This window comes from Eretmochelys imbricata, chromosome 2 (genome assembly GCF_965152235.1).
Source record: "Eretmochelys imbricata isolate rEreImb1 chromosome 2, rEreImb1.hap1, whole genome shotgun sequence".
In the NCBI taxonomy this organism is placed as follows: Eukaryota; Metazoa; Chordata; order Testudines; family Cheloniidae; genus Eretmochelys; species Eretmochelys imbricata.
In genome coordinates this window covers 131,271,572-131,283,670 of record NC_135573.1, presented here as the reverse complement: position 1 = coordinate 131,283,670, position 12,099 = coordinate 131,271,572, and positions in this window count along the sequence as shown.

Here is a 12,099-nt window from a genome sequence, read left to right as displayed (position 1 = left end):
AAATTCAAAGTTAACACACTCTTTCTTAAACACACTGCTTATTTATGCTTGGTTAATACTTAATAGAGATTAAGCTGCATATTTAAAATATGTGTGTGAGTGTTTTCTGAACAGAGTAAACTTGTATTTTAAAGAGTGAGCCCCTTATGCTTGCTGTGAAACAGGCACCCATTTTCATAGTTAGGATCTAGACAAAGCAGAAGAATGATAGTTGTCCAACAACGAAAATTACTTAAGCATTGGACTAAAAAATTTTATAAAGGTTTGCTGAGCTTGTTTGGCATTAGTCTGTGGCCAAAGAAACCTATACATTATAATGAATTTCCATTTCTTGTATCCTCTGAGTCAGAAATACCACAGATGTCAATGGGAACAGTATCAAACTTATGTGGAGGCCTCCATACCTTACTCAGAGACAAAGAAAGAAAATCAACTTAGTCACATTGTGATGTTTGTGTAAACTTGATGTAAGCTCAAGTCTATTTCATAGATTCATAGATATTTAGGTCAGAAGGGACCATTATGATCATCTAGTCTGACCTCCTGCACAACGCAAGCCACAGAATTTCACCCACCACTCCTACCAAAAAAACCTCACACCTATATCTGTGCTATTGAAGTCCTCAAATTGTAGTTTAAAGACCTCAAGGAGCAGAGAATCCTCCAGCAAGTGACCCGTGCCCCATGCTACAGAGGAAGGCGAAAAACCTCCAGAGCTGCTTCTCAACATCTTGGAAGCGGTGATGTAGTACTTCCTCAGAAGAGCTCCTTGCTTTTCCCTGGAGGACATTTGTCTTCAAGAGGGACTCTATGGAGATTTGTCTCAACAGCATTTCTCCAGAGGAGATGTTGGAAGGCTGTGTTGACTAAACATTTTGTTGGCTAAAAAGATCTTTCCAGTGCTGTTTCTTCTCTTCTGCCAGTCGTGATCTTCCTGTTTTAAATGCCTCAAAATGTAGCATGTGTGAGTTTTCGTATTACTTTTATCTTTCATTCATTTCTAGAAAGACTGTATCTCTACCCTCTATTCAGGTAGCATTACATTGAAGACATAAGATCATCAGTCTGATTTGTCCTTTCACTATTACGTCATCTCTTATCGACTATATTGATATGACTCTGTGTCATACATATAAAGGGAAGGGTAAACCCCTTTGAAATCCCTCCTGGCCAGGGGAAAGCTCCTCTCACCTGTAAAGGGTTAAGAAGCTAAAAGTAACCTCGCTGGCACCTGACCAAAATGACCAATGAGGAGACAAGATACTTTCAAAAGCTGGGAGGAGGGAGAGAAACAAAGGGTCTGTGTCTGTGTCTGTCTGTATGCTGCTTTTGCCAGAGACAGAACAGGAATGGAGTCTTAGAACTTTTAGTAAGTAATCTAGCTAGGTATGTGTTAGATTATGATTTCTTTAAATGGCTGAGAAAGGAATTGTGCTGAATAGAATAACTATTTCTGTCTGTGTATCTTTTTTGTAACTTAAGGTTTTGCCTAGAGGGGTTCTCTATGTTTTTTAATCTAATTACCCTGTAAGATATCTACCATCCTGATTTTACAGGGGGGATTTCTTTATTTCTATTTACTTCTATTTTCTATTAAAAGTTTTCTTGTAAAAAACTGAATGCTTTTTCATTGTTCTCAGATCCAAGGGTTTGGGTCTGTGGTCACCTATGCAAATTGGTGAGGCTTTTTATCCAACATTTCCCAGGAAAGGGGGGGTGCAAGTGTTGGGAGGATTGTTCATTGTTCTTAAGATCCAAGGGTCTGGGTCTGTAGTCACCTAGGCAAATTGGTGAGGCTTTTTACCAAACCTTGTCCAGGAAGTGGGGTGCAGGGTTTTGGGAAGTATTTTGGGGGGAAAGACGCGTCCAAACAGCTCTTCCCCAGTAACCAGTATTAGTTTGGTGGTGGTAGCGGCCAGTCCAAGGACAACGGGGGGGAATATTTTGTACCTTGGGGAAGTTTTGACCTAAGCTGGTAAAGATAAGCTTAGGAGGTTTTTCATGCAGGTCCCCACATCTGTACCCTAGAGTTCAGAGTGGGGGAGGAACCTTGACATGGTGGCATAGTGGTGGGATTAACCTGAAATCATTTTGAGATCCAGTTGAGATTTTTTGAACTAGAAATACAGATTTTAAAAAGAAATTATTTTTTCCTTTGGAAAGGAAGTCCAGAAAGCAGTTGAAACTGAAAGCAGATTGTTTTTTCTCTGCTTTGTGGCCAAGCAGAGACAAAAGGGGATTATCTTGTGAATTGCAGGTTTTCTTTGCCTGGAGGCAGGGTACTTAACTCCTGCAGGGAAATTCACAGTCTTCGAACCCAGAGGTTTTTTTTTCTTTTCTTCCTAAAAGTAAATAGGGGGTGTGTGTTCTACCTATTTGCTTTTTCTTTGGGCTGGGTAAGCAGGTTTCCAAGCAGTTGGAGGTTTTTTGCTTTAAGTTGGGCCCAGAGCAGAGACAAGGGAATTGTCTTTTTCTGTAGGCTGACAATCACTATCAGAGAATAGGTATTCTATTCCAGCACAGCAAAATTTTACAGCCAAGTTTTGTTTGTTTATTTCTAAACCTCGGGTGTAAAGTTAGTTAAAAACAGAGAGGTTAGAATGACCAAATCCTCAGCTCGACTACAGCTGGAATTAGCCAAATTTCAGGCTGAGGAAAGACAAAGGGAACATGAAAGACAGATAGAACTCATACGGCTGAAGAAGGAACAAGAAAGGGAGGCAGAACAACACCAAGCGGCTGCTCACAGGAGAGCTATGGAAGCGAGGGACAAAGAACTGGAGGAGAAGGAAAAAGAGAGGAAGTATGTGGAGGAGATGGAGAAGAGAAAGGCTCAGCAGAATATCCCAACAAACCCTAGTAATCCTTCTCCAAGTACCACTTCCCATCCCAGAAAGTTCCCCACCTACAAGGCAGGCGATGATACTGAGGCCTTCCTAGAAAACTTCGAAAGGGCCTGCCTTGGGTACAACATCTCTACTGACCAATACATGGTAGAGCTAAGGCCGCAGCTCAGTGGACCCTTAGCTGAGGTGGCAGCTGAAATGCCTAAAGAACACATGAACAAGTATGAACTGTTTAAATCCAAGGCGAGAGTCAGAATGGGGATAACACCCGAGCAGTCTCGTCGGAGGTTCAGAGCCCTAAGGTGGAAACCAGACATGTCATTTACCCGACATGCCTACCACATTGTGAAACATTGGGATGCCTGCATATCAGGAGCAAGTGTTGAATCTCCAGTAAATTTGCCCTTCCTAATGCAAATGGAACAATTCTTAGAGGCTGTTCCTGAGGAAATAGAAAGATACATCCTAGATGGGAAGCCCAAAACTGTAATCGAGGCAGGAGAGATTGGAGCCAGATGGGTGGAGGTGGCAGAGAAGAAGAAAACTGGTCGCAGTTGGAGCGGAGACCAGAAGGGACCACCCCAGACCACACCCTATTACCGGGGGCCGCCCAAAGCCCCACCTACCTCCCAAAGAACCCTCCAGACCCCTTATCGTCCCACCACCCCGTTCTCCAGCAACCCTCCTCGCCCCAGTGACCCGTCAGCTGGACGATGTTTTAAATGTAATGAGCTGGGGCATGTAAAGGCCAACTGCCCCAAGAACCCCAACAGATTACAGTTCATTGCACCGGAATCACACCAGAGGTCCACAGGCCCAGATACCTCCCAGATACCCTTGGAGCGGAGGGAAACTGTGAGTGTGGGCGGGAAGAAGGTCACCGCGTGGAGGGACACCGGAGCACAAGTGTCAGCTATCCATGCTTCCTTAGTGGACCCCAATTTAATCAACCCAGAGATCCAAGTGACGATTCAACCCTTCAAGTCCAACTCTTTCAATTTGCCTACAGCCAAGTTGCCTGTCCAGTACAAGGGCTGGTCAGGAATGTGGACTTTTGCAGTCTATGATGATTATCCCATCCCCATGCTGTTGGGGGAAGACTTGGCCAATCATGTGAAGCAGGCCAAGAGGGTGGGAATGGTCACCTGCAGCCAGGCTAAACAAGCCGTGAGGCCTAGCTCTGTTCCGGAAACTTCTATCAGGACCCAGTCAGAGGTGATGGACCCGGACCCCAGGCCAATGTCTGCAACAGCAGTAGTGGATCCAGTCCCAGAGACCCAGACGGAACCAGTCCCAGAACCGGAACCAGCCAAACAACCAACACCAGACCCCGTGCCAGCACTGAATCCAGTACTTGCAACCTCAAAACCAGAGGGCCCCACCGAACCTGAACTGGCAGCAGCCGATAACCCTACACAAGAGGCTCGGCCGGAGCCTGAATCCCAACATAGTGCACCAGTGGAGAGCGGTTCACAGTCAACAGAAACAGCTCCATCCCCTATATCGCTTCCAGAGGGACCAAGCCTAGGTCCACAATCCAATGAGGAACTGATGTCCCCAGCATCAAGGGAACAGTTCCAGACCGAACAGGAAGCAGATGAAAGCCTCCAGAGAGCTTGGACGGCGGCACGGAGCAACCCACCGCCTCTCAGCTCTTCTAATCGATCCAGGTTTGTTGTAGAAAGAGGACTTTTATACAAGGAAACTCTTTCTGGTGGACACCAGGAAGACTGGCATCCTCAGAGACAGTTGGTAGTTCCAACTAAATACCGGGCCAAGCTCTTGAGCTTAGCCCATGATCACCCTAGTGGCCATGCTGGGGTGAACAGGACCAAAGACCGTTTGGGGGGGTCATTCCACTGGGAGGGAATGGGCAAGGATGTTCCTACCTATGTCCAGTCTTGTGAGGTGTGCCAAAGAGTAGGAAAACCCCAAGACCAGGTCAAAGCCCCTCTCCAGCCACTCCCCATCATTGAAGTTCCATTTCAGCGAGTAGCTGTGGATATTCTGGGTCCTTTTCCGAAAAAGACACCCAGAGGAAAGCAGTACATACTGACTTTCATGGATTTTGCCACCCGATGGCCGGAAGCAGTAGCTCTAAGCAACACCAGGGCTAAAAGTGTGTGCCAGGCACTAGCAGACATTTTTGCCAGGGTAGGTTGGCCCTCCGACATCCTCACAGATGCAGGGACTAATTTCCTGGCAGGAACTATGAAAAACCTTTGGGAAGCTCATGGGGTAAATCACTTGGTTGCCACTCCTTACCACCATCAAACAAATGGCATGGTGGAGAAGTTTAATGGAACTTTGGGGGCCATGATACGTAAATTTGTAAATGAGCACTCCAATGATTGGGACCTAGTGTTGCAGCAGTTGCTCTTTGCCTACAGAGCTGTACCACATCCCAGTTTAGGGTTTTCCCCATTTGAACTTGTATATGGCCATGAGGTTAAGGGGCCATTGCAGTTGGTGAAGCAGCAATGGGAGGGATTTACACCTTCTCCAGGAACTAACATTCTGGACTTTGTAACCAACCTACAAAACACCCTCCGAACCTCTTTAGCCCTTGCCAGAGAAAACTTACAGGATGCTCAAAAAGAGCAAAAAGCCTGGTATGATAAACATGCCAGAGAGCGTTCCTTCAAAGTAGGAGACCAGGTCATGGTCTTAAAGGCGCTCCAGGCCCATAAAATGGAAGCATCGTGGGAAGGGCCATTCACGGTCCAGGAGCGCCTGGGAGCTGTTAATTATCTCATAGCATTCCCCACCTCCAACCGGAAGCCTAAGGTGTACCATATTAATTCTCTAAAGCCCTTTTATTCCAGAGAATTAAAGGTTTGTCAGTTTACAGCCCAGGGAGGAGACGATGCTGAGTGGCCTGAAGGTGTCTACTACGAAGGGAAAAGTGCTGGTGGTGTGGAAGAGGTGAACCTCTCCATGACCCTTGGGCGTATGCAGCGACAGCAGATCCAGGAGCTGTGCACTAGCTACGCGCCAACGTTCTCAGCCACCCCAGGACTGACTGAACGGGCATACCACTCCATTGACACAGGTAATGCTCAACCAATTAGGGTCCAACCTTACCGGGTGTCTCCTCAAGCTAAAACTGCTATAGAACGGGAGATCCAGGATATGTTACAGATGGGTGTAATCCGCCCCTCTGAAAGTGCATGGGCATCTCCAGTGGTTCTAGTTCCCAAACCAGATGGGGAAATACGTTTTTGCGTGGACTACCGTAAGCTAAATGCTGTAACTCGCCCAGACAACTATCCAATGCCCCGCACAGATGAACTATTAGAGAAACTGGGATGGGCCCAGTTCATCTCTACCTTGGACTTAACCAAGGGGTACTGGCAGGTACCGCTAGATGAATCTGCCAAGGAAAGGTCAGCCTTCATCACACATCTCGGGCTGTATGAATTTAATGTACTCCTTTTCGGGCTGCGAAATGCACCCGCCACTTTCCAAAGACTTGTAGATGGTCTCCTGGTGGGATTAGGAGAATATGCAGTCGCCTACCTTGACGATGTGGCCATATTTTCGGATTCCTGGGCAGACCACCTGGAACATCTACAAAAAGTCCTTGAGAGCATAAGGGAGGCAGGACTAACTGTTAAGGCTAAGAAGTGTCAAATAGGCCTAAACAGAGTGACTTACCTTGGACACCAGGTGGGTCAAGGAACTATCAGCCCCCTACAGGCCAAAGTGGATGCTATCCAAAAGTGGCCTATCCCAAAGTCAAAGAAACAGGTTCAATCCTTCTTAGGCTTGGCCGGTTATTACAGACGATTTGTACCGCACTACAGCCAAATCGCTGCCCCACTGACAGACCTAACCAAAAAGAAACAGCCAAATGCTGTTCAGTGGACCGAAAAGTGTCAGAAGGTCTTTAACAAGCTTAAAGCGACACTCATGTCTGACCCTGTACTAAGGGCCCCAGACTTTGACAAACCGTTCCTAGTAACCACAGATGCGTCCGAGCGTGGTGTGGGAGCAGTTTTAATGCAGAAAGGACCTGATCAAGAATTCCACCCTGTAGTGTTTCTCAGCAAAAAACTGTCTGAGAGGGAAAGCAACTGGTCAGTCACTGAAAAAGAATGTTACGCCATTGTCTATGCTCTGGAAAAGCTACGCCCATATGTTTGGGGACGGTTTTTCCACCTGCAAACCGACCATGCTGCACTGAAGTGGCTTCACACCGTCAAAGAAACTAACAAAAAACTTCTTCGGTGGAGTTTAGCTCTCCAAGATTTTGATTTCGACATCCAACACATCTCAGGAGCTTCTAACAAAGTGGCTGACGCACTCTCCCATGAAAGTTTCCCAGAATCAACTGGTTAAAATCGTCCTTGAGATGTGGAAAATATTGTTAGTCTTTATGTACTTGGTAGTATATTTAGAGATGCATGTGTCTTATTAACTCTGTTTTTCCTAGAGCTCCAGGAAGAAATCCCAGCCAGTGTTTCACCCTAGCTGAGATTTGGGGGGCGTGTCATAAATATAAAGGGAAGGGTAAACCCCTTTGAAATCCCTCCTGGCCAGGGGAAAGCTCCTCTCACCTGTAAAGGGTTAAGAAGCTAAAGGTAACCTCGCTGGCACCTGACCAAAATGACCAATGAGGAGACAAGATACTTTCAAAAGCTGGGAGGAGGGAGAGAAACAAAGGGTCTGTGTCTGTCTGTATGCTGCTTTTGCCAGAGACAGAACAGGAATGGAGTCTTAGAACTTTTAGTAAGTAATCTAGCTAGGTATGTGTTAGATTATGATTTCTTTAAATGGCTGAGAAAGGAATTGTGCTGAATAGAATAACTATTTCTGTCTGTGTATCTTTTTTGTAACTTAAGGTTTTGCCTAGAGGGGTTCTCTATGTTTTTTAATCTAATTACCCTGTAAGATATCTACCATCCTGATTTTACAGGGGGGATTTCTTTATTTCTATTTACTTCTATTTTCTATTAAAAGTTTTCTTGTAAAAAACTGAATGCTTTTTCATTGTTCTCAGATCCAAGGGTTTGGGTCTGTGGTCACCTATGCAAATTGGTGAGGCTTTTTATCCAACATTTCCCAGGAAAGGGGGGGTGCAAGTGTTGGGAGGATTGTTCATTGTTCTTAAGATCCAAGGGTCTGGGTCTGTAGTCACCTAGGCAAATTGGTGAGGCTTTTTACCAAACCTTGTCCAGGAAGTGGGGTGCAGGGTTTTGGGAAGTATTTTGGGGGGAAAGACGCGTCCAAACAGCTCTTCCCCAGTAACCAGTATTAGTTTGGTGGTGGTAGCGGCCAGTCCAAGGACAACGGGGGGGAATATTTTGTACCTTGGGGAAGTTTTGACCTAAGCTGGTAAAGATAAGCTTAGGAGGTTTTTCATGCAGGTCCCCACATCTGTACCCTAGAGTTCAGAGTGGGGGAGGAACCTTGACACTCTGGCATCACCAATAGTCCTCATTTTATCCTAAACCAGTCAAAGGTACCTTCAAGTCCTTTTGTTAGAAAATCGTATTTATCCAGCTTAGACAATGGCAAGAGATGTTGACAATCTTTCTTCAAAAACTTTCAAAATATTTACTTAATTGACATACATTCTGTGCAGACTTTATCAAAGTTCATTATACTTTAATTCTGAACTTCCTAGAAAATGTGTTTATTACTTTGTTTAGGAAAGAGCTGTATTTACTTGTTTGGGTTATTTTAAATCTGCGTAACATAGAATCATAGTAACGTAGGGCTGGAAGGGATCTCAAGATGTCATCAAGTCCTGCCCCTCCATTTAGCAGGACCAAGTAAACTTACATCATCCCTAACAGGTGTGTAACGCATTTTTCCCCAGTCAGAGAAGAAGTCCTTCTAGCCATATTTTAGATTATACTAGCGCCTAGGTGGGTAAGCATCTCAGGCTGGCTTTTTAGAGATTTTTTTGTAAACATCATCCTGGGAGTTGGTGTGTGACTGTACATGTCTCATTATAAAATAGAGGGTGTGGCTGGCAGGGCATTCTGTAAGGGCTCTGATACTCTGAAACTTGTTCCTCACCCTTGGTCTTAAAATATCCTGAATTTGGTGACTTTCAGAGCATGCTGAAAAAGACACCCATTTGGAGAAGGCTGAGGGCATGCTTTCTAGATGAAGAAGGAGATAGGGTGGCTGGCTGGTCATGTTCCTCTGGAACTGATTTCACTGCTCCTGACGTTTAATTTAGTTGTCTTTATTGTATCATTAATTATATGAAGGCTCCTAGAGCCATGAATTGGAATCTTCACTAATTAAAAAAAAATCTAAACAAACTCAAAGCATAGCCCTTCAGGAACATTGCCACTAGGGAAACCACTGAGGTTGAGTAGACCTTTAAAAGTGATGCAATTGTGACAGCTTCCCCCTTGGCTGACACAAGAGGGGCTGAATTGGGGCTCTCTAGAACTAAAATCTGGAGTTGCTACAGCTTGAGCTTAAGAACCAAGCTGCTACAATAAGGGACTGTAACAACTCATATCCCCTGTGGATTGGCTCAGAAGTAGACTTGTAAAACACACTCAGCAGCAAGTGAATACTTCCTCTGCTTAAAGGAAGCACAACCCAAACCCCTGAGGGCCAGAATGGTTCAAATTCTCAGTAAGCCCTGTCACAAGGCACCTCTGCTGCCACCTACTGTACTGCCTAGCCAGTTTATGTGGTTCACAGTCACAAACACAAATCAGGTGTGTATTATTCTTTCACCAAGGGCTTTATTTATTCTTTATCCTTACAAATCAGCACAGGCTTGTAATAAGGAAATACTTCCTTACAACCTTCATACCAGGCTGTCAAGGTTCCTTCCCCACTCTGAATTCTAGGGTACAGATGTGGGGACCTGCATGAAAGATCCCCTAAGCTTATTCTTACCAGCTCAGGTTAAAAACTTCCCCAAGGTACAAACTTTGACTTGTCCTTGAACCCTATGCTGCCACCACCAAGTGTTTTACACAAAGAACAGGGAAAGAGACCACTTGGAGACGTCTTCCCACAAAATACCCCCCCAAGCCCTACACCCCCTTTCCTGGGGAAGGCTTCATAATAATCCTCACCAATTGGTACAGGTGAGCACAGACCCAAGCCCTTGGATCTTAAGAACAATGAAAAATCAATCAGGTTCTGAAAAGAAGAATTTTAATTAGAGAAAAGGTAAAAGAATCACCTCTGTAAAATTAGGATGGTAAATACCTTACAGGGTAATCACATTCAAAACATAGAGAATCCCTCTAGGCAAAACCTTAAGTTACAAAAAGACACAAAAACAGAAACATTCCCTCCAGCACAGCTTATTTTACAAGCCATTAAACAAAAGAAAATCTAACACATTTTCTAGCTAGATTACTTACTAACTTTACAGGAATTGTAAGGCTTGCATTCCTGACCTGTTCCAGGCAAAAGCATCACACAGACAAAACCCTTTGTCCACCCCCCTCCAGATTTGAAAGTATCTTGTCCCCTCATTGGTCATTTTGGGTCAGGTGCCAGTGAGGTTACCTTAGTTTCTTAACCCTTTACAGGTGAAAGCATTTTGCCTCTGGCCAGGAGGGATTTTATAGTAGAAAGGTGGTTACCCTTCCCTTTATATTTATGACACAGGCTCGTCCTCTAAGTTTTCCTTCTGAACTCCTTTGTTTCTTGTTCCTCCCACTTATATCCTTCCAATTACATTGTTAGCCTAGTGATTATCACCTAAATGCTTATAATCCACCCCACCCCATTTATGTGGCCAAACTGAAGCAGGGACCTCTAAAATTAGGAGTGTAAGATGCTAAAGTTGGGAACTGTAACAACTGATGTATTCTGTGGATTGACACAGAGGGGGACCTGTAACTCATTTCTGAGTGTGGGTTATGCTACTACCTACATAAAATTAGAGGTAAGTGGAATTAGGCTGAGAGCTCCCCACTTCCATCAGAGAATTAAAATTAGAGATCAGATTAAGGTATTTTTCTTTGGAATCCACATGGTCTTGTGCATATATCCAGAACTCTCTTGGTTGACACATAGACAATTACAGTCTCAAGAAAAGACCAAATCTGAATTCCCTGAACCCAACTGGGTATAACCATGACTGTATTACATTTCTCAGAAATTTTTCCAACCGCTTTTACAATTTTAATTCTGTGTCTTCAATCTTCCAGTTCCCCAGTGTCTTGACATTTTTCTAGAATCTACTGGTTCTTCAATTGTGCAGTTCCATAGTGCTCCCTAGCATCAGATGCTGAAAGCTTTATTAACTTCCTTAAGAAAATAAAGGGATGATTGTAGGTGATTCTGTTTGTCTACTAAATCATTCTCTCAAATCCTCTTCCCAGTTCACATTTATTTCACTTTTGGATTGCACAGAAAATGCCCTAGTTCTGTAGTTCTTGAGTTATAGAAACATTTGAAAAGACCAATGAACTAAAACTCAAAATGTTTTGTTGAAATAACAAGTGGCTGTACATCATTGCAAAAGTTTATGCTTTGTCCAAACCAAAGAGAAACTGTTCTGTAGTGCCATCTAATGATGTTAAGAGGGCACATTAGAAACAAGCTTCAAAAGGTTTCATAGAAACTGTTTGTAATAAGATACAGTATCACAGGGCATGAAAATAGCCTTCAGAACAACTTAGTAATTGGGTGATGATTATCTACCAAAGAAATGTTACCTCCTATTAGTTGAATGGCTGCTCTGTCTGTTACTTTGCATACTTGAGAAAATAGGTATGAGATATTTTAAATAGGTCTGTCAATTAATCACAGTCAACTCACGCAATTAATTAAAAATTAATCATGATTAATCACACTGTTAAACAATAGAATAGTAATTGAAATGTATTACATATTTTTCTACGTTTTCAAATATATTGATTTCAATTACCACACAGAATACAAAGTATACAGTGCTCACTTTATATATATTTTTTACAAATATTTGCACTGTAAAAATGACAAAATAAATTGTATTTTTTCAATTCGCCTCATACAAGTGCTGTAGTGCAATCTCTTTATCGTGAAAGTGTAACTTACAAATGTAGAATTTTTTTTGTTACATAACTATACTCAAAAAAAAAAAAAAGGGGGAAACTTTAGCGCTTACAAGTCTACTTAGTCCTACTTCTTGTGCAGCCAATCGCTAATCATTTACGAGAGATAATGCTGCCCGCTTCTTATTTACAATGTCACCTGAAAGAGAGAACAGACGTTTGCATTGCACTTTTTTAGCCAGCACTGCAAGGTATTTTCATGCCAGATATGCTAAACAATC